At 42.5% G+C, this 26,902-nt stretch overlaps 1 protein-coding gene across 1 annotated transcript in view; it reads right to left on the reverse strand.

Moving 5' to 3' along the window:
* The window catches only part of LOC115153746 (neuronal tyrosine-phosphorylated phosphoinositide-3-kinase adapter 1), a 43,788-nt gene extending 24,441 nt beyond the window's left edge, over positions 1 to 19,347 (reverse strand). Inside the window, exon 1 of the mRNA XM_029699331.1 lies at positions 18,808 to 19,347. The gene's annotated coding sequence lies outside the window, so the exon portion shown is untranslated. The remainder of the gene's footprint in view (positions 1 to 18,807) is intronic.
* Between the last annotated feature and the right edge of the window lie 7,555 nt (positions 19,348 to 26,902).

Below are 26,902 nucleotides of genomic sequence, written 5' to 3' on the forward strand. Positions count from 1 at the left end.
AAACTGAGAGAGTACACTAAAGTGATTCACTATCTGCATCTTTTAAATAAAAACATTGGATGCTGACCCTAACAAAGTGCACTGTGTATAGTCACCTAGTTCAAAGAACATACAGACTCGTACACACACATGCAAAAACAAACACAAACACACGCGCATGCACGCACACCGCATACACACACACACACACGCACAAACACACTGTATATAAACACACTACACCCTCCTTGGTTGGCATATCCGTCTTCCATCCCTGCATTGGCTGCTCCAGCCAGCCCAGTCAACGGCTGCTCCTCTTCCTCTGCATTGTACAAACGGAGTGACCGATGAATCTTTCAGTGAGTTGGAACCAAAGATATACTCAAAATACCTTCCTCCGTCCTCACATATATTTCTGTTTCATTGCATTATGTGAAGAAAAGCCAATAGTAGAGCTGTGTGTGTGTGTGTGTGTGTGTGTGTGTGTGTGTGTGTGTGTGTGTGTGTGTGTGTGTGTGTGTGTGTGTGTGTGTGTGTGTGTGTGTGTGTGTGTGTGTGTGTGTGTGTGTGTGTGTGTGTGTGCGTGCGCGTGCGTGCGTACAGTGCCTGTAATTTAACCTGTAATTTAAATTTATTTTTATTTGGATTTCATGTACGAAGCCCCTAAATAAGATCGGGTGCAACTAATTACCTTCAGAAGTCACATAATTAGTTAAATAAAGTCCACCTGTGTGCAATCTAAGTATCACATGATCTGTCACATCATCTCAGTATATATACACCTGTTCTGAAAGGCCCCAGAGTCTGCAACACCACTAAGCAAGGGGCACCACCAAGCAAGCGGCACCATGAAGACCAAGGAGCTCTCCAAACAGGTCAGGGACAAAGTTGTGGAGAAGTACAGATCAGGGTTGGGTTATAAAAAAATATCAGAAACTTTGAACATCCCAACGGAGCACCATTAAATCCATTATTAAAAAATGGAAAGAATATGGCACCACAACAAATCTGCCAAGAGAAGGCCGCCCACCAAAACTCACGAACCAGGCAAGGAGGGGAAAGAAACAAAGAGACCAAAGATAACCCTAAAGGAGCTGCAAAGCTCCACAGCCGAGATTGGAGTATCTATCCATAAGACCACTTTAAGCCATACACCCCACAGAGCTGGGCTTTACGGAAGAGTGGCCAGAAAAAAGCCATTGCTTACAGACAAAAATAAGCAAACACGTTTGGTGTTCGCCAAAAGGCATGTGGGAGACTCCTCAAACATATAGAAGAAGGTACTCTGGTCAGATGAGACTAAAAATGTTGCTTTTTGGCCATCAAGGAAAAAACTATGTCTGGCGCAAACCCAACACCTCTCATCACCCTGAGAACGCCATCCCCACAGTGAAGCCTGGTGGCTGCAGCATCATGCTGTGGGGATGTTTTTCATCGGCAGGGACTGGGAAACTGGTCAGAATTGAAGGAATGATGGGTGGCGCTAAATACAGGGAAATTATTGAGGGAAACCTGTTTCAGTCTTCCAGAGATTTGAGACTGGGACGGAGGTTCACCTTCCAGCAGGACAATGACCCTAAGCATAGTGCTATAGCAACATGGGTGAATAGTTATGCACGCTCAAGTTTTCTGTTTTTTTTGTCTTATTTCTTGTTTGTTTCACCAAAAAAAATATTTTGCATCTTCAAAGTGGTAGGCATGTTGTGTAAATGAAATGATACAAACCCCCCAAAAATCTATTTTAATTCCAAGTTGTAGTGTAACTTTTTTTTGAGTATGTGTTTAAGGCCGAAACCATATTGTATATTACCTTATGATTCTTTCCTATTTTTAATATCAAATTAAAATTACAGCAAACTAGTCGTGCTCTCTCTTTCTCTCTCCCTCTCTCTCTCTCGCTCTCCCTCCATGGTGTAGTCAACATACAAAGGCACTCAATGACCTCCCTCTACCCCTCCCTCCTACCCTCCATTCCCTACCCCATCCTGCCGTTGGCTTCATCATCTCTGGCTGGTATCTGCAGTGTAACCAAGGTGACTCAGTGCACTCAGCACACATGAACATTCACTGGCCACACACACACGCACACACACAGACACCCAGACACACACACACCCAGACACACCCAGACACACACACACACACACACACACACACACACACACACACACACACACACACACACACACACACACACACACACTGTGCTCAAGAAAATTCCAAATGGAAGAGAAGCTACAACAACCCCAGAGCTCCAGACACACACAACCACCTCTACTGTCTCAGACAATACCTTAGAGCTGCTCTGTGAGAGAGAGAGAGAGAGAGAGGGGAAGAGAGAGAGGGGGGAGAGAGGGAGAGAGAGAGCGAGAGAGAGAAAGACAGAGAGCGAGAGATAGAGAGGGGGGAGGAAGAGAGACAGAGAGAGAAAGACAAAGCAAGAGAGAGAGAAGGGGGGACGAAGAGAGAGGAAGCGAGAGAGAGATAGAGAAAGAAAGTTGAGAGATAGAGAAAGAGAGGGGGCAGAGAAGAAGAGAGGAAAAGAGAATGACAGAGAAGGGGGGAGAGGAAGAGAGAGGAAGAGACAGAGTATATACCGCCACTGAAAGCTCAGCATGTGTGGTACAGTATGTGCATGATGAGAGGCTTGGCACAACAGCACATCACACTCCTCAGTGACACCAATGGGTTGCTGCTGAGTCTCTCATACAACAGGATAGCTTGCCCTTGAGACACAGACACACTCTGCCTCAGCTGCCTCTGTGAGCGAAATTCACACACTCCAAATGACCAGGCCAGCTTGACCTGCTGCTGGTGTCCTGCGTTGCCATGGGCAATTTGGTATCCACCATCATGTCATACACACACAGACAGGAACACACATAAACACTCACTTACTTGCACTCATGCATGCACAAACAAAAAAACAGCACGTCACGCAAACAAACACACACTAATATCCCTCCCACCTCTAAATCTCTGGGGTGCATCTTGGCTGGATGAGGGTACTTCCTGTGACTACTTCCTGTCATGTGCTGTCTGTGCTACTGGGTTCATCCCTCCCCTCTGGGTAGCTAAAGTATAGAGAAGGCATGCGAGTGTGGAAAGTAGTGTGTGTGTGTGTGTGTGTGTGTGTGTGTGTGTGTGTGTGTGTGTGTGTGTGTGTGTGTGTGTGTGTGTGTGTGTGTGTGTGTGTGTGTACGCACGTGCGCACGCACGCGCATATGAAAGAGAGAGAGAGAGGGAGAGAGAGAGAGAGAGAGGGAGAGAGAACGAAAGAGAGAGAGTAGTGAGAAAGAGAGAGAGAGGATTGGTATCAGTAATGAAAATGGTAAAAATTCAGTTCCTCAGGGAGGACGGGGCGCCCCGTTCTGCTGAAGCCTAAAGACACACACACTCCTGAACACTAAGCCAGCATCCTTTCTGAAACAGGATCTGACTATCCTATCGTCTGATGCCAATTTCCCTGCAACATTGCCCTGCGCCCTCCTTGGTACTCTGAAATCTTTTGTATAATTCAGAGCATGTGTTTGTTTTGTGACCAATCAAACAATTATGAAAATATATGAAACATTGAAAAACATGGATGCAAATTTGTTTTTAGGCAAACCTACAATGCCTCTGACATCATAAAACATGTAGTAGCATCATGAGGCAATGAATCAGGACTATGTGAAATACATACAACATGATCCAAAGTCATGTACCAACCCCTTTCATTTATACCATCTCCCAAAATTGTCATCATATTCTGTCTGAGAAGACACCAATGTCTAAGAGTGTGTCTGTCTGTCTACTGTAGTTGAGGTCTATTTCTGAGTTAAATATATTTACATACTGTGTAGCAAACCCAGATGAGATGAGATCCATGACAATTAACACAGTATTTGGAGAAGATAGAGCCCTACCCCTGGGGGTGTGTACCCTCTTCTGACCTCTTCTGAAGTGGAGCGAGCAGCAAGGAGCAGTGTTTCTGTAATGTTTACCTGTTTCTGGGCCTGCCAGCGAAAGAGAGGAGAAAAGGATGCTACTGGAAGGAGGCTTCTGGAAGGAGGTCTGCTGCTCTGCACTGCCTTCCATGCCTGTTTCGCTCCCTCGCTGTTGTGTATGATTCATGTTCCAATAAACCACTTCTTTGAAACATTTATGTGGTTTATTTGTTTTTCTCCTATCGCTGCCCTCTTTTGTTCCTTTCAACTGCCTCTTTTCCCCCAAAAAAAATTCTGCACTGTTGCTGAGCAGGAATCATATTCTACATCTAACTCTCTCCTCTCTCTCCCTCCCTCTCTTGTTCACTACAGTCTAAATAGTCATTTAACCCTTTCCCCTTCATTTATCTTCATTTATGCTGTATGTCAGCTTTGTGCAGTTCAGTGGGTGAATGGCTTTTACTGCTGGCTCCAACAAAATGGGCTTAATCAACACAACACTAACACTAATCACATTATGGTCATTTCAACCAGTATTCTACTGTAAGGCATGTTGTACTGTGCATCCAATTTGGAAGGTCAATTCGACCAAATCACAAATAGATGTTGGACTCGTCTCGCTGCCAGACTTATGATTCAGCGACTGATGTTGGAAGATACTAATGTTGGACTAATGTCTGCGCAGAAAAATATAGTTTTTAATAAATTAATGTCTGGGTTTCGATCAGACGGAGAGGAGCTCATCCACACAGGCTGAGTTCTCAAAGAGGAGAGGAGAGAAGAGGAGAGGTGGGGGCTGTTGTTACGAGAGACATACACATCACAGTATCTCATTGAAACCCTCATCTCTGTCAAGTTTATTGCCTTATAAAGACAGTTATTATGATTGATCTAGACTTCCATGTGACTCAGAACCTTACATCATCTGGGAAGATTCTGTGTAGGGGAACTTTTATTTTATTTTAATTTATATGTTTTTAGGGGTTAGATCAGCTTTAATATTGCAGATAGATTGTAATTTTCTGCATAATTTCCAATCCCCCATATATATTGTATATATATATATCCCATAATGACAAAGCGAAAACAGGTTTTTAGAAATGTTAACAACTTTATTAAAAATAGAAATACCTTATTTAAATAAGCATTCAGACCCTTTGACATCCTGTTTCCATGGATCATCCTTGAGAGGTTTCTACAACTTTATTGGAGCCCATCTGTGGTAAATGAAATTGATTGGACATAATTTGGAAAGGCACACACCTGTCTATATAAGGTCCCACGGTTGACAGTGCATATCAGTACAACCAAGCCATGAGGTCGAAGGAATTGTCCGTTGACCTTTGAGACAGGATTGTGTTTAGATAAAGATCTGGGGAAGGGTACCAAAACATTTCTGCAGCATTGAAGGTCCCCAAGAACACAGTGGCCTCCATCATTCTTAAATGGAAGAAGTTTGGAACCACCAACACTTTTCCTAGAGCTGGCCGCCCAGCCAAACTGAGCAATTGGGGGAGAAGGGCCTTGGTCAGGGAGGTTACCAAGAACCCGATTGTCACTCTGACAGAGCAACAGAGTTCCTCTGTGGAGATGGGAGAACATTCCAGAAGGGCAACCATCTCTGCAGCACTCCACCAATTAGGCCTTTATGGTAGAGTGGCCAGATGGAAGCCACTCCTCAGTAAAAGGAACATGACAGCCTGCTTGGAGTTTGCCAAAAGGCACCTAAAGACTCTCAGGCCATGAGAAACAGATTCTCTGGACTGATGAAACCAAGATTGACCTCTTTGGCCTGAATGCCAAGTGTCACGTCAGGAGGAAACCTGGCATCATCCCTATGGTGAAGCATGGTGGTGGCAGCATCATGCTGTGGGGATGTTTTTCAGCGACAGGGACTGGGAGACTAGTCAGGATCAAGGAAAAATGAACGGAGCAAAGTACAGCGAGATCCTTGATGAAAACCTGCTCCAGAGCGCTCAGGATCTCAGACTGGGGTGAAGGTTCACCTTCCAACAGGACAACAACCCTAAGCACACAGCCAAGACAATGCACAAGTGGCTTTGGGACAAGTCTCTGAATGTCCTTGAGTGGCCCAGCCAGAGCTCGAACATGAACCCGATCGAACATCTCTGGAGAGACCTGAAAATAGCTCTGCAGCAATGCTCCCCATCCAACCTGACAGAGCTTGAGAGGATCTGCAGAGAAGAATGGGAGAAACTCCCCAAAGACAGGTGTGCCAAGCTTGTAGCGTCATACGCAAGAAGACTCGAGGCTATAATTGCTGCCAAAGGTGCTTCAACAAAGTACTGAGTAAAGGGTCTGAATACCTATGTAAAAGTGATATTTCCATGTTTTTTCTTTGTCATTATGTGTAGATTGATGAGGGAAAACATATTTTAATCCAATTTAGAATACGCTGTAACATAACAACATTTTGAAAATGTCAAGGCTACCTGCCGCCCCTGCCGCCCCACATATATATACAATACCAGTCAAAAGCTGGACATAGAATAATAGTGAAGACATCAAAACACACTGCTAAAGCTAACTGTCTCTCCTCTGCTCTCATCCTTCTAGACCTATCTGCTGCCTTTGATACTGTGAACCATCAGATCCTCCTCTCCACCCTCTCCGAGTTGGGCATCTCCGGCGCGGCTCACTCTTGGATTGCGTCCTACCTGACAGGTCGCTCCTACCAGGTGGCATGGCGAGAATCCGTCTCCGCACCACGTGCTCTCACCACTGGTGTCCCCCAGGGCTCAGTTCTAGGCCCTCTCCTATTCTCGCTATACACCAAGTCACTTGGCTCTGTCATATCCTCACATGGTCTCTCCTATCATTGCTACGCAGACGACACACAATGAATCTTCTCCTTTCCCCCTTCTGATAACCAGGTGGCGAATCGCATCTCTGCATGTCTGGCAGACATATCAGTGTGGATGACGGATCACCACCTCAAGCTGAACCTCGGCAAGACGGAGCTGCTCTTCCTCCCGGGGAAGGACTGCCCGTTCCATGATCTCGCCATCACGGTTGACAACTCCATTGTGTCCTCCTCCCAGAGTGCTAAGAGCCTTGGCGTGACCCTGGACAACACCCTGTCGTTCTCCGCTAACATCAAGGCGGTGACCCGATCCTGTAGGTTCATGCTCTTCAACATTCGCAGAGTACGACCCTGCCTCACACAGGAAGCGGTGCAGGTCCTAATCCAGGCACTTGTCATCTCCCGTCTGGATTACTGCAACTCGCTGTTGGCGGGGCTCCCTGCCTGTGCCATCAAACCCCTACAACTCATCCAGAACGCTGCAGCCCGTCTGGTGTTCAACCTTCCCAAGTTCTCTCACGTCACCCCGCTCCTCCGCACACTCCACTGGCTTCCAGTTGAAGCTCGCATCTGCTACAAGACCATGGTGCTTGCCTACGGAGCTGTGAGGGGAACGGCACCTCCGTACCTTCAGGCTCTGATCAGTCCCTACACTCAAAGAAGGGCACTGCGTTCATCCACCTCTGGCCTGCTCGCCTCCCTACCTCTGAGGAAGCACAGTTCCCGCTCAGCCCAGTCAAAACTGTTCGCTGCTCTGGCACCCCAATGGTGGAACAAGCTCCCTCACGACGCCAGGACAGCGGAGTCAATCACCACCTTCCGGAGACACCTGAAACCCCACCTCTTTAAGGAATACCTGGGATAGGATTAAGTAATCCTTCCAACCCCCCCCCCCCCCCAAAAAAGATATAGATGTACAATTGTAAAGTGGTTGTTCCACTGGATATCATAAGGTGAATGCACCAATTTGTAAGTCGCTCTGGATAAGAGCGTCTGCTAAATGACGCAAATGTAACGCAAATGTACAAAATAACACATTTGGAAACATGTAGTAACCAAAAAGTGTTAAACAAATCAAAATAGATTTTAGATTTTTCAAAGTAGCCACCCTTTGCCTTGATAACAACTTTGCACACTCTTGGCATTCTCTCAACCAGCTTCACCTGGAATGCTTTTCCAACAGTCTTGAAGGAGTTCCCACATATGCTGAGCAGTTGTTGGCTGCTTTTCCTTGCTTGTGTTTCTTGGCCCAAGCAAGTCTCTTCTTCTTATTGGTGTCCTTTAGTAGTGGTTTCTTTGCAGCAATTAGACCATGAAAGCCTAATTCCCCTCTGAACAGTTGATGTTGAGATGTGTCTGTTACTTTAACTCTGTGAAGCATTTATTTGGGCTGCAATCTAAGGTGCAGTTAACTCTAATGAACTTATCCTCTGCAGCAGAGGTAACTCTGGGTCTTCCTTTCCTGTGGCGGTCCTCATGAGAGCCAGTTTCATCATAGCGCTTGATGGGTTTTGCGACTGCACTTGAAGAAACTTTCAAAGTTCTTGAAAATTTTCTGAATTGACTGACCTTCATGCCTTAAAGTAATAATGGACTGTTGTTTCTCTTTGCTTATTTGAGCTGTTCTTGCCAAAATATGAACTTAGTCTTTTACCAAATAGAGCTATCTTCTGTATACCACCCCTACCTTGTCATGTATATACTGTATTCTATACTATCTACTACATCTTGCCTATGCCGCTCTGACATTGCTCATCCATATATTCATTTGTTCCTATTCCATTCCTTTACTTAGATTTGTGTGTATTGGGTGTCTGTTGTGGAATTGTTAGATATTACTTGTTAGATATTGCTGCACTGTCATAACTAGAAGCACAAGCATTTCACTACACTCACAATAACATCTGTTAATCACGTGTATGTGACCAATTACATTTGATTTGATTTGATTTGACAATACAACTGGTTGGCTTAAACGCATTAAGAAGGAAAGAAATTACGCAAATGAAATTTTAACAAGGTACACCTGTTAATTGAAATGCATTCCAGGTGACTACCTCATGAAGCTGGTTGAGAGAACGCCAAGAGTGCGCAAAGCTGTCATCAAGGCAAAGGGAGGCTACTTTGAAGAATCTCAAATATAAAATATGAGTATCTTTAAATATAATATAAATATATGTATTGATTACTATATGATTCCATATGTGTTATTCCATAGTTTTGATGTCTTCGCTATTATTCTACAATGTAGAAAATAGTACAAATAAAGAAAAACCCATTGAATGAATAGGTGTGTCCAAACTTTTGACTGGTACTGTATATTTTCAAAGAAGCTTGGATCATCATTATTTGGACCGTATAGGTTAATAAGCCATATCTGTTTATGTTCTAATAACATATTTAAACTCATCCATCTACCTTGAGGATCTGTTTGGACAATTTGCACATTTGGATCAAAATTACTGTTAATTAAAACCATCACCCCTTTTAAATTTCTTTGCCCATGGGAGAAGTATATTCCCCCCAGTTCTTTTTCCACAAAACGTCATCTAAAATTGCTGAATGAGTTTCCTGTAAAAAATAGATATTATATTCCTTCTCTTTTAGCCAGGTAAATACTGATAGTCTTTTCTTATTATCTGCTAAGCCATTACAATTATAACTGGCTATACTTATTTCACCATTTACCATAATGAGACACAAGTTTCAAATCTATTTATCATAATATATGTTTGTAAACTCATCATTAAAAAGTACCATAGTGAAGCAGATCAACAGCCAAAAGCATTTCCATCGCCCTCACCTCAATTTGCATTATATACAGTATAGCTAATAAAATATATATTAAAAATCCTGCTTATCTTATTTTCCATAATTAACTAATAATATTCGTAATAATGTAGGTGGTTCATGCAGGATTGCCATTAAAAAAATTACATTTTTAGCAAGCAATTATTATTTTAGCAAACAATTATTGTGATTCATTCTATATTGTCCCTAACATCTTTTACTCCCTCGCAACAGTTGTGGCACACACCCACACCACCCACACACACACACACAACCAACCATAGTCTCAGATTCTCAACAGTTGCCCATCCCAGAGCCCAACTCAAGAAAGGTCTTGATTTACGAATGCATATACAGTTGCAGCTGTTTGAGAAGGCAGGCAAATCTGAGCAAAAAGTAGGCAAAAATGGGGAGATTTGATTAACCATTGTCACGTCCTAGATGATAGAGGTCAGATATATCCCGTTCCCCTGAAACACCCACACATGGTCCCCCGTTGTGACCATATTCCCAAGCATCTCTGTGCAGTCAGACCTTTGATTTTGTGCCACCATGGCCACAATAATATGCCCCCTCTGAATGTCTGAGTGACCCCCTGCCCATGGGTTACTGCAGCTAGTGTTGCCAGCACTGCCACTGCCTGGGTGGGGGCACCCTACCGGAATCCCCCCCGGCTAGGTACAAGGTCATCAAGGTTCTCATTAGCAGCTTTGAGAATTTCCTTATATTATGCTCTCCCATCAGGGGCTCTGGCTTTGCAGGACCAACCCTGCCAGGCAGGCTCAGAATCTTGACGGGGCGGTGCTGCTCTAGAAGGTCTCTGACCACATTCATCTTTCTGATTTGGCTGCATATAGGCTACTTACAGTAGGCCCATAAAACAGATAAGGACTTCTCCTTAATGTGTGGGTTGCTCAGGTGGGTGTCTAGGGTATAGGGTTGGGGACCGTTCCATCATGATAGGACAATAAATAAATAAACTATATTTATCATTTATTTTCAAATGTATATCCCATATCTGCACAAAAAAAGCTCTCGCTCACAACCCCTGCTCACAAACACATGGGCTCTGGGATTTGCAACCATTATCCTTTTTCACTCACTTAACTCCACACTTTTCCAAACACAAAAACACACACCCCACCTTCCATCACAATACATCTGTACATACCCACATACTGAGCCTTCTATGTCCTCTGTGTTTATCTCTACCATGTTGATTGAGTGCTTTTGTGTTCCAGTTCCTTATATTTGAAGATGTATTATTTTGTTAATTATCCTTTCTTCTAATGCTGTCTTATCAATTTATGAAATACTATAAATGGAAAGTCGAATACTAATTATTTTACAACATCCCTATCTAGAATGGTATAGTGTAGTTGTTTATTTCTTTAACAATTGTTTTTTATTACAATCCCTAACATGGCTAGTATTGGTGTTTCCATTATTCGACTCCTCTATGGGAACTTTGTAATATTTAGAATAGCCATTGAGTCATCTTTGTGTCTCGGAACATTTGTATCAATATACAGTTTATTGACTATGAGAGCTTCACGTTTCCCTTTTAATCTATTCTCCTTGAAGATTGGGTACAAAACTTTGCGCCATTCTTCAATTTCCTTCAGGAACTAATCATTCATGCCTATTTTTGTGTTAGCAAGTCTTTTACCTAGGCTTTTAACCATTATTTTATCTTTAAATAGCAAATTTGGCAACGATTGGGCGTTCATATCTCAGTCCTCTCTGTCCAAAACAGTGTACACATTCTAGTGTGATTTTGTCGACAGCTTCGCGTGGGATCTGAAACGCTGTAAGGAGGAACTCTCTAACTACACCCTCAGGAACTTCTCCTTCTTTCTCTTGGATACCAGTAAGTACCAGATGTTCTCTCCTAGATCTAGTCTGTATGTCAATTAAGGCTTCTCTCAGAAAGATGTTTCCTTTTTAAGTTCATTAACGTCCGTTTCAATCTTATTGACTGTCCCTTTTAGCTTGTTTGTTTCTTTCTCCATTGTCACAGCTTTTTCTTCACTCGCCTTTAACTCTTTTATATCTTTACCATCTGATTCAAGTACCGTATGCCCAGTTTGTGATTTATCAATGTTAACACATCGGTTTTCCACCCTTACCATTCCTGTTGGTGAAAAGCTTAAATCGTCTGTGTCCGTCAAGGAGTCACGTTTTCTTTTGGAGATTGGTTCTCCATCATGTTTGGGTGTTGCTTGTTTTTGTAATATTTGTCGATACATTTCTCTAGCCTTATGATTTGTTTTGTGTTGTTATCCAGGTTATTACCCACCAGTATGTGAAGTGTTAATATTTAGTCTAACTTACAGATATTGAATATTATGTTTTTATATTGAGGTGAACTGCACTGCTGTGTTCAGTCCGCCATCTTGTTCCTCTTATTCCTTAACTTAATCTACTAACAAATCTGGGAATTATCTTGATCCCGTGAGCACCCCACTCCTCCTCCCATCCGTCCTCAGCTTTAGAGAGGACTACAGCTGGACTCCACAGTCACACTACAGTCTGTTCTATTACTACACCTGCTCTGGTTCCTTTACCCACACTCACAGACTCTCTCTCTCTCTCTATCCCCTCTCTCTCTCTCTCTCTCTCTCTCTCTACCACTCTCTCCCGCTCTCTCTTTCTCTCCCTCCCTCCCCACAAACAGGGCTCTGAATCATACTGTATATAATCATACTGCTCACACTCTGGTCCAGTCAAATTAAATTTGGCGCTTCCAGGACATCTGCAGTAAAAGATTCATCGCGGATCAGCCAGATCAGGAGCCCGGCAGTGCGGAACTCTAGTGGAGAAATGAGCTTTAAATGTGAGCATCTGCCATGTCTGTCTGACACTAGTCAGTTCCTCCCTTCATCTCTCTCGCGCTCTCTCTCTCTCTGTCCTCTCTCTGTCCTCTCTCTCTCTCTCTGTCCTCTCTCTCTCTCTCTCTCTGCTCTCTCTCTCTGTCCTCTCTCTCTCTCTCTGTCCTCTCTCTCTCTCTCTCTCTCTGTCCTCTCTCTCTGTCCTCTCTCTCTCTCTCTCTGTCCTCCTCTCTCTCTGTCCTCTCTCTCTCTGTCCTCTCTCTCTCTGTCCTCTCTCTCTGTCCTCTCTCTCTCTCTCTCTGTCCTCTCTCTCTCTCTCTTTGGCCTCTCTCTCTCTGTCCTCTCTCTGTCTCTCTCTCTCTGTCCTCTCTCTCTCCTCTCTCTCTCTTTGTCCTCTCTCTCTCTGTCCTCTCTCTAGCTCTCTCTCTCTGTGCTCTCTCTCTCTCTCTCTCTCTCTCTGTCCTCTCTCTATCTCTCTCTCTCTGTGCTCTCTCTCTCTCTCTGTCCTCTCTGTCTTTGTCTCTCTTCCGTATTTCCCTCTGTGAGCCTTTTCTTGCCCCCTGTCTGTCAGGCTCATTTGAGTATCCCTCCATCTTTCAATCCCTCAACATCTCTGGAATCCCACTGCATGTCTGTGTCTGATGGAACGTCTTAGCCCTCCTCGGGTAAATGGCCAGATAGTGGGCTCTCTCTCTTTCCCTCTCGTTCATTGCAGTGAACCCTTTCGTTTTCCCTCTTTTAGTCATCATCACCAGTTTTACACCTACAGTGCCTTCAGAAAGTATTCACATCCCTTGAGTTTTTCCACAATTTGTTTTATTATAGCCTGAATTTAAAATGGATTAAATATTTTTTGTCACTGGCCTACACACAATACCCCATAATGTCAAAGTGGAATTATGTTTTTTGAAATGTTTACAAATTAAGAAAAAATGAAAAGCTAAAATGTCTTGAGTCAATAAGTATTCAGCCCCTTTGTTATGGCAAGCTCAGGAGTAAACATTTGCTTAACAAGTCACATAATAAGTTGCATGGACTTACTCTGTGTGCAATTATAGTGTTTAACATGATTTTTGAATTACTACCTCATCTCTGAACCCCACATTTACAATTATCTGTCAGGTCCCTCAGTCGAGCAGTGAATTTCAAACACAGATTCAACCACAAAGACCAGAGAGGCTTTGCAATGCCTCGCAAAGAACAGCACCTATTGGTAGATGGGTTTAAAAAAGCAGACATTGAATATCCCTTTCAGAATGGTAAAGTTATTCATTACACTTTGAATGGTGTATCAATTTACCCAGTCACTACAAAGATACAGGCATCCATAAAACAGTTAAAGAGTTTAATGATTGTGATAGGAGAAAACTGAGGATGGATCAACAACATTGTAGTTAGTCCATGATACTAACCTAATTGACGGAGGGAAAAGAAGGAAGTACAGAATTTATTTTTCCAAAAACATGCATCTAGTTTGCAACAAGGCACTAAAATAATACTGTAACAAAATATTTCAAAGCAATTCACTTTCTGTCCTGAATACAAAGTGTTGTGTTTGGGGGAAATCCAATACAACATATTACTGAGTATCACTTTCCATATTTTAAAGCATAGTGGTGGCTGCATCACGTTATGGGTATGCTTGTAATCGTTAAGGACTGGGCAGTTTTTCAGGATCAAAAAGAAATGGAATGGAGCTAAGTACAGGCAAAATCCTAGAGGAAAACCTGGCTCAGTCTGCTTTCCACCAGACACTGGTAGATAAGCCTTCCCTGTGGCTCAGTTGGTAGAGCATGGTGTTTGCAACGCCAGGGTTGTGGGTTTGATTCCCATGGGGGGCCAGTACAAAAAAAAATGCATTGGATGAAATGAATGCATTCACTACTGTAAGTCGCTCTGGATAAGAGTGTCTGCTAAATGTAAAAAATGAATTTACCTTTCAGCAGGACAATAACCTAAAACACGAGGCCAGATCTACACTGGAGTTGCTTAACAAGAAGACAGTGAATGTTCCTGAATGGCCAAGTTAAAGTTTTGACTTAAATCTACTTGAAAATATATGGCACGGACTTAAATTGGTTGTCTAGCAATGATCAACAACCAATTTGATAGATCTTGAAGAATTTTTAAAAGAAAAATGGGCAAATGTTGCTACAATCCAAGTGTGGAAAGCCTTTAGAGAGTGTGCTTGTAAATGAGAGAATACTGGAGAGAATACTTGTAAATGAGATATTAATGCATTTCATTTTCAATACATTTGCAGAAGATTTTAAAAACATGTTTTCTCTTTGTCATGATGGGGTATTGTGTGTAAATAGGTGAGAAAAAATATATTTAATCAATTTTGAAATTAGGCTGTGACACCACAAAATGTGGAATAAGTCAAGGAGTATGAAAACTTTCTGAAGGCACAACACTATCCACGCCTGTGTCGCTGTTTGCATCCTGCTCATCGATATCTTGAAATGGATGTCAAAATGAATGAGAGGGTTCCTACAATGCTGCTGAAACATGTGTTTTTCATTCATGTATTTTCAGTCAGAAGCTGCTCAATATAGAGAGGGTTCATTGGGTCAATCGACTCCACTGTAACTGTCCTTTCTTAGGTGGATGGTAGCATTAGCAAAGAAAAAACAGAATTCTGTGACATTCAGGGAGAAAGGTGGGAATGTGTGGGAGGTGGGAAAGGTGGAATGTGTACTTTACTAATGCATTGGCCAACTTAGTAGGAAGAGAAAGATTTAGGCTGTGTGTTCTAATCCACAACCACTAGGAGTTGCTATAGATTATCTTGCTGCTATAATCACTGAACATTGGAGGAGTTTAGGGACTTTGGGTAAGGATGATGCTACTTTTTTCTTCCATTTTACCTTTATTTAACTTGGAAAGTCAGTTAAGAACAAATTATTATTTACAATGACAACCTAGGAACAGTAGGTTAACTGCCTTGTTCAGGGGCAGAAAAACAGAGTTTTACCTTGTCAGCTCAGGGATTTGATCTAGCAACCTTTCGGTTACTGGCCCAATGCTCTAACCACTAGGATAGTTAATGCTTTGAAGTTTTGTTTTCAACAATATTTTAGGATACATTGGTACCTAAAGCACCCTCTAATAACACAGACACACACAGAGACACACGCACATAAATATTGATTTTCATATATAAATATGATCAAATCCCGACATATGCATGCACATTTATAGTATAATACCAATATGTATGTAAACTTTCACGATAGCAGAAAATCGTCAAACAAACACACACGCGAGTAAGAAGCAGTTTGCCATCTTGATGCCAGTCAATTCAGGTATTGCACTGGAAGTTGATGTTAAATTCAACTGACCAGAAATTAAATGAAAATGACCACAAATCAGACACATATTACTGCACATGTACACTCATAGGAACATACAGTTGAAGTTGGAAGTTTACATACACCTTAGCCAAATACATTTAAACTCCGTTTTTCACAATTCCTGACATTTAATCTTAGTAAAAATTCCCTGTCTTAGGTCAGTTAGGATCACCACTTTATTTTAAGAATGTGAAATGTCAGAATAATAGTAGAGAGAATTATTTATTTCAGCTTTTATTTCTTTCATCACATTCCCAGTGGGTCAGAAGTTTACAAAAACTCAATTTGTATTTGGTAGCATTGCCTTTAACTTGGGTCAAACGTTTCGGGTAGCCTTCCACAAGCTTCCCACAATAAGTTTGGTGATTTTTGGCCTATTCCTCCTGACAGAGCTGGTGTAACTGAGTCAGGTTTGTAGGCCCCCTTGCTCACACACACTTTTTCAGTTCTGCCCACAAATGTTCTATGGGATTGAGGTCAGGGCTTTGTGATGGTCACTCCAATACCTTGACGTTGTTGTCCTTAAGCCATTTTGCCACAACTTTGGAAGTATGCAAGTTAAAAATAGATATTACATATACTTTATCTGTGCTTGATTGAGCTTGTCTGACATCATGGAACAATAGAATCATCACAAAACTAAAAAAACTAAAACCTGGCACTCTAGGCAAGCTAGAGCAAATGGTACAAATATTTGGAAGACCCATTTGCAACCAAGCTTTAACATCCTGACTGATGTCTTGAGATGTTGCTTCAATATATCCACATGACTTTCCTTCCTCATGAGGCCCTCTATTTTGTGAAGTGCACCAGTCCTTCCTGCAGCAAAGCACCCCCACAACATGATGCTGCCACCCCCGTGCTTCACGGTTGGGATGGTGTTCTTCGGCTTGCAAGCCTCCCCCTTTTTCCTCCAAACATAACGATGGTCATTGGGGCCAAACAGTTTTATTTTTGTTTCATCAGACCAGAGGACATTTCTCCAAAAAGTACGATCTTTGTCCCTATGTGCAGTTGCAAACCGTAGTCTGGCTTTTTTATGGCGGTTTTGGAGCAGTGGCTTCTTCCTTGCTGAGCGGCCTTTCAGGTTATGTAGGACTCGTTTTACTGTGGATATAGATACTTTTGTACCTGCTTCCTCCAGCATCTTCACAAGGTCCTTTGCTGTTGTTCTGGGATTGATTTGCACTTTTCGCACCAAAGTACATTAATCTCTAGGAGACAGAACGCGTCTCCTTCCTGAGCGGTATGACAGCTGCGTGGTTCCATGGTGTTTATACTTGCGTACTATTGTTTGTACAGATCAACGTGGTGCCTTCAGGCGTTTGGAAATTGCTCCCAAGGATGAACCAGACTTGTGAAGGTCTACAATTTTTTTCTGAGGTCTTGGCTGATTTCTTTTCATTTTCCCATGATGTCAAGCAAAGAGGCACTGAGTTTGAAGGTAGGCCTTGAAATACATCCGCAGGTACACCTCCAATGGACTCAAATGATGTCAATTAGCCTATCAGAAGCTTCTAAAGCCATGACATCATTTTCTGGAATTTTCCAAGCTGTTTAAAGGCACAGTCAACTTAGTGTATGTAAACTTCTGCCCCACTGGAATTGTGATAGTGAATTATAAGTGAAGTAATCTGTCTGTAAACAATTGTTGGAAAAATTACTTGTATCGTGCACAAAGTTAACAAGAAATGTGTGGAGTGGTTGAAAAACGAGTTTTAATGACTCCAACCTAAGTGTATGTAAACTTCCGACTTCAACTGTACATACAGTCGAAACTTGTGACAGGACATGGAATTGGATTGTGTCACATAAATTGTTAGCCTCCAGACATGTGTGGACATCATTGTACATGTGGGGTTTCTTATCATGTGGAGCTTCTTATCTTTTCATTTTTATCAAAGCTTCCTTCCCCAAGCTAAAACTCCTCACTACACCCTGGTATTCAAATGAAATTGATTATAATTATTGGCATAGAATATGCGTGTATAGAAAAGCTCCACATGGCTCTGCAAGGGTGGAGACAAATGGCTGCAGTCACAGTCACACAAATAACTTACAGATAGTGTATATTGGAATCCCCCACCCCACCAGCCTCCCTAGTGTAATTTGGTAGGCCTACATTCTGTGTTCATTTGTCAGTCTGCAATACAAATATTTTAGCCTGAAAGGTGAATCTGAGTGAGTACTCGTCACGTCTCAGCGTATCCAGCACTAAAATGTTACACACGCCACGCCCCCACGCCTCTGTTTGTCCAATTTAACGACCATGGTAGAGGCAGCTTGATAGAGGCATTCTGTACATGGGGCATATGCATCCTCACGCTGTCATTAAATGTGTTTCAGATGAAATTATATTAGCTAAAGCACTGATATCGAAATAGCTTCATGAACTCAAAACAAATGATCATCCCAGCCAGACGAGCACATCCCCAACCCCAACACCCCAAAGACGCGCGCATGATAAACCCATTCACCTGACAACGCGCACAGACGCGGTGCGTAGGCCTAATGTCTACACATTTATTCACATAAACAACAGAAACAATGTCATTATTATGAATTCCAACGACACTGTCGGTATGTTTACGCGATGACCAAGTCTGATAAGAGGTTTTCTGACAAAGCCATCCGTTAAAATATGATTAGAAAGATACAGTGCATGAGCTCCATCATCACAAGTCAGCTGATCGACTTTTTGTTTTTCTGTGAAATATTTACGAGCACTAGTCACGTCACGACTGAAGTTAAACGCACAGTACTAAAACCTGGGATACGTTATCTTTATAGTTCTTTCGCAAATAAAGCAGACATGCTGACTAGAGTTTCTGTGGGAAATGGCATAGCATACAAACACACGATGTATCATCTACTAGGCCTACTTGTGCTACAGCAGAAATTGCATACATGTCAATTATTGTGGAAAAACACCTTACACCGACCTCTAGCTCCTATTTACATTGACTTCACATGCAATATTACAGTAAGGTAGGCTATATGCAATAAGATATTTAAGGGATCTGATTTCATCTATGGTGTTTGGGGCAACATTTGCTGTTCCTATAACATGTTATGGGAAATGAAGGTAAAGGCATTACCTTATAGAAATGCTGATGTATGGCTTGGCGCAGGGGTAACTGCCGAGATCCAGTAGTAAAATCACACAACAACAAAACCACGCCGGGATGTTGATGATGACATTGCCGTCTTCGTGGAAGAACGGTAGAAAAAAACACTTTTCCAGATGTGTCAAGAAATACTGAAAGATATAATAAATAAATGGGGCGGATCTGAGAGGATTGTCGGCTCTTGTTTACATGAACAGCGTTTCCCTCTTTCCACCGATTAAACCGGCACTATACCCTAAGAAATCTGATTGAAATCCATGGTGCAGTTCATTGCGACGTTATAAAATGTTCGTCTCCAAAAAACAGAGGGATAAACCCCATTCACAAATAAAATAATGTAATGCTATTAAATTATGCGCCTTTTCGGAACCATCCGATGAAACATGGATGGCTTAGGCTAAAAATAACAACAGCACAAATAAACACAGACATTTCGGTTCAAGCAGTGCGCTACCATATATTTGCATTTATATTCATATGCATAGTTGTCCAGAAGAGGCCATTGGTTGATAAAAAAAAACGGATGCAACGAGGCAGGTTTATGAAGATTATATAATGCGCGTCTCGTTCAACCCGATGTGACGTCGTTTTTTTCGATGGTCGAGTCAACATATCTGCCCGCCTGACCGAGTAGCCTCCGAATTTTCTATACGTCGTTTTTTTTCTACATTTATATGTCTGCCCTTTTCTCCACCTCTATCAACTGACTCGGCTCCAGTAGGCTATTTACAATTTCGTCTGCGGACTCGTTGCAGACGTAAGCAGACTGACAGCGTGTGCATTCCTAAACGCACATCCCCTATAGCAGCCCGTCTTCACCTTAGAAACGGACAGACATAGGCTACAACATTACATTCACACATAAAATAACACACGGCTTGCGAAAAGCACATTGTGCACCGGTTGACATGACACACATTCACACCAAACTCATTGAACTTCAACAGACAGGGTCAAAAAAAAATCTTCAGAAATACATTAAACTATTTCAGGACTTGTATCAACTTTGTCGACTAGCCAGTTATGAACAGTTTATTACAGGTATTAACCCTGTCACTTCGTTAGGCTAGTCCTATTTCCCATCTTGAGGTCTGTATTTTCAATATTGTGAACTGCAAACTGAATTGGGATTGAGTTAAATTGGGATTTTGTCGGCGGTGGAAGTGTCCCAAAACTGTTTTACATTCCACTATGATCTTTTTTAAACAGATAGCCAGTCTATTCAATTAGCACTCTATAACAGTTGCCTATTTAGCCTAAAGTTCTCTAAGGCTTACTTTCATGTTGGTATTCCTTCAATCCCGCCTAGTTTCTCCTCTCCATCCCATCACTCTCCTCTTAATCTATAAATAGAAGCACCTTTGAAAATGGCTGCACCATCATCACTGTCTTATATGACAGGTTGGCATGTGAAGAAAGGAAATATGTAGCAGATTTATTCTCAGAAGCTGAACACTGTCAGGGTGTAACGGGATACCAAAGAGTCTGAGAGCAGTTTTGCAATTATGTTTTATTTATTTCCTACAAGTTCGCAATTCTAAAATTCAGGGGGACTGGAAAGGGGGGATGGAAACTATAGCAAAGTATGTAATCTGTCCGCAGGCTTTCCGCCTGCAATTAGAGGTGTTTGGAATGTTCACTCAGGATATGAGCTGCCTGGGTGCGGCGCTGTTCAGCGGCTGTGGTGCTGAATCTAGATGGTTTTCTCTTCACTTCGCTTTTCGCCTTCCCGGTATTGTCCATGGTGCTGAACTAAGGTGCTCATGGGCGCAGCGCTGTTCAGTGGCCGTGGTGCTGAATCAGCTGTCAGTCTTCTGTTTAGGCTAGCCTACTTCATGCTGGTCGCGGTACTGTCCACGGTGCTAAAATGTGTGTGGGCCTGAGCGCATTGCTGTTCAGTTGAACAGTGGTGCTAACGTTTCTATTTACTTTGAGCTGAACTCGTAACTGCCCATGTTGCTGAATGTTTGTGAGGCGATGAGGCATATCAATGGATTCCTGCAGGCTAGAGATATTTTCATTGTACTTGCGGCTTCTACAATGTCAGTTACAACGCAGGGAGGGGTCCAATGCTTGGGGTCTCAGTCATGCAGTCAACAGTCCATTACATGCTTTGTTACAGGTAGTTTAAAAATGTGTACATTACCTGGTTCCTCCTGAGAAGTGTTCGTATAAGTGTATTCATTGCCTGTATGTAGCCATAAGCTCTCCGTGATTATACAGTTAAAGTCGGAAGTTTACATACACTTAGGTTGGAGTCATTAAAACTCGTTTTTCAACCACTCCACAAATTTTTTGTTAAAGCTAAAGTTTTGGCAAGTCGGTTAGGACATCTACTTTGTGCATGACACAAGTAATTTTTCCAACAATTGTTTACAGATTATTTCACTTATAATTCACTGTATCACAATTGCATTGGGTCAGAGGTTTACATACACTAAGTTGACTGTGCCTTTAAACAGCTTGGAAAATTCCAGAAAATTATGTCATGGCTTTAGAAGCTTCCGATAGGCTAATTGACATCATTTGAGTCAATTGGAGGTGTACCTGTGGATGTATTTCAAGACCTACCTTCAAACTCAGTGCCTCTTTGCTTGGCATCATGGGAAAATCAAAAGAAATCAGCCAAGACCTCAGAAAAAATGTGTAGACCTCCACAAGTCTGGTTCATCCTAGGGAGCAATTTCCAAACGCCTGAAGGTACCACGTTCATCTGTACAAACAATAGTACGCAAGTATAAACATCATGGGGCCACGCAGCTGTCATACCGCTCAGGAAGGAGACGCATTCTGTCTCCTAGAGATGAACGTACTTTGGTGCGAATCAATCCCAGAACAACAGCAAAGGACCTTGTGAAGATGCTGGAGGAAACAGGTACAAAAGTATCTATATCCACAGTAAAACGAATCCTATATCGACATAACCTGAAAGGCCGCTCAGCAAGGAAGAAGCCACTGCTCCAAAACCGCCATAAAAAAAGACAGACTACGGTTTGCAACTGCACATGTAGACAAAAATCATACTTTTTGGAGAAATGTCCTCTGGTCTGATGAAACAAAAATAAAAGTGTTTGGCCATAATGACCATCGTTATGTTTGGAGGAAAAAGGGGGAGCTTGCAAGCCGAAGAACACCATCCCAACCGTGAAGCACGGGGTGGCAGCATCATGTTGTGGGGGTGCTTTGCTGCAGGAGGGAGTGGTGCACTTCATAAAATAGATGGCATCATAAGGAATGAAAATTATGTGGATTTATTGAAACAACATCTCAAGACATCAGTCAGGAAGTTAAAGCTTGGTCGCAAATGGGTCTTCCAAATGGACAATCACCCCAAGCATACTTCCAAAGTTGTGGCAAAATGGCTTAAGGACAACAAAGTCAAAGTATTGGAGTGGCCATCACAAAGCCCTGACCTCAATCCCACAGAAAATTTGTGGGCAGAACTGAAAAAGCATGTGCGAGCAAGGAGGCCTACAAACCTGATTCAGTTACACCAGCTCTGTCAGGAGGAATGGGCCAAAATTCACACATCTTATTGTGGGAAGCTTGTGGAAGGCTACCTGAAACATTTGACCCAAGTTAAACAATTTAAAGGCAATGCTACAAATACTAATTGAGTGTATATAAACTTCTGACCCACTGGGAATGTGATGAAAGAAATAAAAGCTGAAATAAATCATTCTCTCTACTATTATTCTGACATTTCACATTCTTAAAATAAAGTGGGGATCCTAACTGAACTAAGACAGGGAATTTTTACTAGGATTAAATGTCAGGAATTGCAAAAAAACTGAGTTTAAATGTATTTGGTTAAGGTGTATGTAAACTTCCGAATTCAACTGTATGCAAATATCGCTACAGTAGAAAGAATCATATCCATTAGGCTACTGTGTAGGCCTAAGCTCCAAACCAGGGAGATGGAAGAAATGAGAGAAAATAAAGGGAAAGGGGGATACCTAGTCAGTTGTACAACTGAATTCCTTCAACTGAAATGTGTCTTAGGCATTTAACCCAACCCCTCTGAATCAGAGAGATGCGGGGTGCTGCCTTAATCGAAAATAGCTGAGGGCATATGTGTAATACCCTTTCTAGATAAATAACTGACATTTTTTATGTAGTCTCTATTCGACTCATACTCTTAACTTAATTTTACCATTAGTTAAAGGCCTACTTTTGTGCTTTATACCCTTTCAAATCAAATAAAATCAAATGATATTCATCACATGGGCTGAATACAACAGCACCTTACCATGAAATGCTTACTTACAAGCGTTAACCAACAATGCAGTTCAAGAAATAGAGTCAAGAAAATATTTACTAAATAAAGTAAAAAAAAAAAATTACAAATACAAATAAGTAACACAACAAAATTACATAACAATAACGAGGCTATATACAGGGGGTACCAATATTAAGTCAATGTGCGTGGTACAGGTTAGTCGAGGTAATTTGTCAAGTGACTATTCATAGATAATAAACAGCATGTAGCAGCACTGTAAAAAAAAGGGGGGGGGGGGGGGGGGGGTGGGGGACAATGTAAATAGTCCCTGTGGCCATTTGATTAATTTTTCAACAGTCTTATGGCTTGGGGGTAGAAGCTGTTAAGGAGCCTTTTGGTCCTAGACTTGGTGCTCTGGTACCACTTGCCATGCAGTAGCAGAGACAACAGTCTATGAATTGGGTGACTTGAGTCTTTGACAATTTTTGGGGCCTTCCTCTGACACCACCTAGTACATAAACTCATCAAAAAAAAAAGAAACGTCCTCTCACTGTCAACTACGTTTATTTTCAGCAAACTTAACATGTGTAAATATTTGTATGAACATAACAAGATTCAACAACTGAGACATGTGACTAACAGAAATGAAATAATGTGTCCCTGAACAAAGGGGGGGGGGGTCAAAATCAAAAGTAACAGTCAGTATCTGGTGTGGCCACCAGCTGCATTAAGTACTGCAGTGCATCTCCTCCTCATGAACTGCACCAGATTTGCCAGTTCTTGCTGTGAGATGTTACCCCACTCTTCCACCAGGCACCTGCAAGTTCCAGGACATTTCTGGGGGGAATGGCCCTAGCCCTCACCCTCCGATCCAACAGGTCCCAGACGTGCTCAATGGGATTGAGATCCGGGCTCTTTGCTGGCCATGGCAGAACACTGACATTCCTGTCTTGCAGGAAATCACACACAGAACAAGCAGTATGGCTGGTGGCATTGTCATGCTGGAGGGTCATCTCAGGATGAGCCTGCAGGAAGGGTACCACATGAGGGAGGAGGATGTCTTCCCTGTAACACACAGCGTTGAGATTGCCTGCAATGACAACAAGCTCAGTCTGATGATGCTGTGACACACCGCCCCAGACCATGATGGACCCTCCACCTCCAAATCGATCCCGCTCCAGAGTACAGGTCTCAGTGTAACGCTCATTCCTTTGACGATAAACACAAATCCGACCATCATCCCTGGTGAGACAAAACCACGACTCGTCAGTGAAGAGCACTTTTTGCCAGTCCTGTCTGGCCCAGCGACGGTGGGTTTGTGCCCATAGGCAACGTTGTTACCGGTGATGTCTGGTGAGGACCTGCCTTACAACAGGCCTACAAGCCCTCAGTCCAGTCTCTCTCAGCCTATTGGTGACAGTCTGAGCAGTGATGGAGGGATTATGCTTTCCTGATGTAACTTGGGCAGTTGTTGTTGCCATCCTGTACCTGTCCCGCAGGTGTGATGTTCGGATGTACTGATCCTGTGCAGGTGGTGTTACACGTGGTCTGGCACTGAGAGGACAATCAGCTTTCCATCCTGTCTCCCTGTAGCGCTGTTTTAGGCGTCTCACGGTACAGACATTGCAATTTATTGCCCTGGCCACATCTGCAGTTCTCATGCCTCCTTGCAGCATGCCTAAGGCACGTTCACACAGATGAGCAGGGACCCTGGGCATCTTTCTTTTGGTGTTTTTCAGAGTCAATAGAAAGGCCTCTTTCGTGTCCTAAGTTTTCATAACTGTGACCTTAGTTGCCTACCGTCTATAAGCTGTTAGTGTCTTAATGACCGTTCAACAGGTGCATGTTCATTAATTGTTTATGGTTCATTAAACAAGCATGGGAAAAAGGGTTTAAACCCTTTACAATGAAGATCTGTGAAGTTATTTAGATTTTTACGAATTATCTTTGAAAGACAGGGTCCTGAAAAAGGGACATTTCTTTTTTTCCTGAGTTTAGGTCCTAGATGTCAGGATGCTTGGCCCCTGTGATGTACTGGGCCATATGCATTACCCTTTGTAGCGCCTTTACTGTCAAATTCCAAGCAGTTGCCATACCAGGTGGTAATGCAACCGGTCAGGATGCTCTCGATGGTGCAGCTGTAGAACCTTTTGAGGATCTTGGGACTCATGCCAAATCTTTTCAGTCTCCTGAGGGGGAAAAGGTGTTGTCATGCCTTCTTCACAACTGCCTTGGAGTGTTTGGACCATGACAGTTTGTGGCCTTTGAAGGGAAACAGGTGACGCTAGGCATGTTGAGCACCAGTAGATCTACACTTTTAGAAAAAAGTGTTCCAAAAGGGTTCTTCGTCTGTCCCAATAGGATAAATATTTTTGCTTAGAGGTACAACCCTTTTTGGTTCTAGGTAGAAACCTTTTGGATTCCATGTAGAACACTCTGTGGAAAGGGTTCTTCTTGGAACCCTAAATGGTTATACCTTGAATCAAAAGGGTTCTATCTAGAACCAAAACAGGTTCTTCAAAGGGTCCTCTGATGGGGAAAGTCCCATTTTAGGTTCTAGATAACATATTTTTTTCTGAGAGTGTAGCCTACTTAAGAAATGTGCCAGAGATATAATGAATAATGAACTTAATAAGACTCATATCCAAGATAATGTAGCTTATGGTGAGTCCCTTTAAATATTTATTAATATTTGGAGACAAGTCCACACCTTGCTTTTCATATTTCACAGCCCCTGAATAGCCAGATGTGGTAATCAACACACACTTTCGGAAGGGCCCTTCCATCTCTACAGTATGTAGACCTACAGGCCTCCTCCCACGGTCTCGGAAGTCAAAAGACAATGGGCTTGTTTGACATTGCAGCCAACAGTGCAGGCAACTACAGACTGACTGATCTACAAAGAACATTGCATCATAAATAACTACTCATTACTTTTTGTAGATCAGTCAGTCACAATTTACCCATGATACATTACAGTTTTGATCCTCTTCGAACACAGCCATAGTCAGAAGACATATAAGGAGCGTATCAGATACACAAATTCTGGGCAGGCGTGCGTAGAACATCGGATCTTTTCAACACAGGAGGTTGGAGGCACTTTAGTTAGGGAGGATGGGCTCATGGTAATGGCTGGAGCGGAATCAGTGGAATGGTATCAAATACATCATGCCATTCCATTCGCGCCGTTCCAACCATTGTTATGAGCCGTCCTCTCAGCAGCCCCCACTGCTTTCAATGCCTGGATAAGCTTTTATATCTCATGAACCACATGAATATCATATAATTATCTTCTAATATGAGCAGGCTTGCACAGAATGTGTATCTAGAATGCATGCATTCATGTAAGATGTAAATGTGCGTCCAAGCTGGTACATTGCGATTGACATGATTTCCCGAAACTTTCCAAGCACTCCATGCATTGTCTGCCTGTTATGAGCTGACACCAATGGCTGTCATCAGAGATGGAAGAGGAAGTGCCACTCGCTGTTTTTTTGTTTTGTTTTCTGGTTCAATGAAAGTCAATGAAACAAGAAGACCAGGCTGACCTGCTATTGCATTGGTGTCTATGGGAGACACCCAGTTAAGTAGACTGGAACTTATCATTTTTTCCAATGGTAAATGGCCTGAGTGAACTATCTTTAGTTACCCACCAACTTTGCTGTCATTTGACAGTCTAGACCAGGGGTGTCAAACTCATTCCACGGTGGACCTATTGTCTGCAGGTTTTTGGTTTTTCCTTTCAATTAAGCCCTAGACAACCAGGTGTGGGGAATTCCTTACTAATTAGTGACCTTAATTTATTAATCATGTACAAGGGGAGAGTGAAAACCCACACTCGGCCCT

Source organism: Salmo trutta, chromosome 19 (assembly GCF_901001165.1).
Source record: "Salmo trutta chromosome 19, fSalTru1.1, whole genome shotgun sequence".
NCBI lineage: Eukaryota > Metazoa > Chordata > Actinopteri > Salmoniformes > Salmonidae > Salmo > Salmo trutta.